At 37.7% G+C, this 1316-nt stretch overlaps 1 non-coding gene across 1 annotated transcript; it reads right to left on the reverse strand.

The window, feature by feature from the left end:
* Positions 1-899: 899 nt before the first annotated feature.
* Positions 900-971, reverse strand: trnaa-cgc. Its single transcript has one exon. It is a non-coding gene; the product is annotated as a tRNA-Ala (tRNA).
* Between the last annotated feature and the right edge of the window lie 345 nt (positions 972-1316).

Genomic DNA, 1316 nt, shown 5'->3' on the forward strand with positions numbered 1-1316 from the left:
TTGGAACCCAGGGGAAAGAGAATCGATTGATCTCATGCTCTGATTTTTAAACCCTGAATGACGTAGGGGTATTTCCTTTTGAGATTTCAGCCTTCTTGTCAGCTGATTGGTCCATGCCTGAGCTAACTCTTCCTTTGGCTGGAATTTTCCAGAAGTCTCCAGAGCATTCTTTGTTCTCTTTGTGCAAAGGGAAGGGGGATGGTTTGAAATGGTTCATCAAATAGATTTGGCTCCATTTTGGCAATATATCATAACACACCCAACAGTTAATATGAATTGAAAGCTCAATTTTGCGACTGTTTTGATAAATTGTTTGAGATTGGTCTAAGGATGCGGGAGGTCTACGTCTCCATCTCCCAATACACTCTTGCCTGTGTCCTAACTTTCAGACATTTCAGCATCTTTTTCTGAATCCCACATTGTAGCATGGCATAGACAATTCACGTTTGCAGTTTGAAGAACACCTGATTGCTTCTGATGATACCTTTAGCTATGAAAACAGGAGCTTTCCGAAGCTTTCTAGGTTAAAACTAAATGTGTAATTACTGCCATTCATACAAGGGGTTTGTTGCATATTTGTAACAATGGGCATCCATGGGTTAAATGACTTTTATTGTGCAATTATTATTAGTGCCAGCCATCATGGTAAAGCATTAAGTAAGTTCTACATATGTGTGAAACTATGGGTTCTGTCATTTGCAAGGAAGAATAGGAAACATTTTATGGCATGATATCCAACATCTGTGGTTCTGCTGCTAAATTGCAACATTTATTATGTGACACAATTTATTTTACATGCGATCTCAGTCAAATAATCTTTGTTTCATTCACATCATTTTTGTTTACTATAATTCAGGAGTCACTAAATTGATCAGAGGAATGTATGGATATTAAAGTAATGGAGATGCTGGGGATTGAACCCAGGACCTCATACATGCGAAGCATGCGCTCTACCACTGAGCTACATCCCCAATGAAAATGGAATGAACAAAATGCGAAAACGACAGAGTGCTATCACTATGCCCTAGTCTTATAGTCCACTGGAAAAATATAATTGTGTAGATTCCTCTGTAGTATGGAATAACACTGAATTCTTATTTGGAATAGCAATGAAGCATACTGTAGGTCTCCCTTGTATCTTCCATTGTATCTTTTCGTAGTGGGTAGGATCCAATCCAAGTGACCAGAAGAAATTTCTCCCTGCTCTGAACTCTACGTATTACACCCAACTGTTTTGTTAAACTCAGTGATACAGAATATTTATTGTAGGTGTCTGTTTTTTTGCTTTTTCATTATACTATTTATGAGTGAAAATT

This window comes from Cyprinodon variegatus, unplaced genomic scaffold (genome assembly GCF_000732505.1).
Source record: "Cyprinodon variegatus isolate N-32 unplaced genomic scaffold, C_variegatus-1.0 Scaffold767, whole genome shotgun sequence".
Taxonomy (NCBI): domain Eukaryota; kingdom Metazoa; phylum Chordata; class Actinopteri; order Cyprinodontiformes; family Cyprinodontidae; genus Cyprinodon; species Cyprinodon variegatus.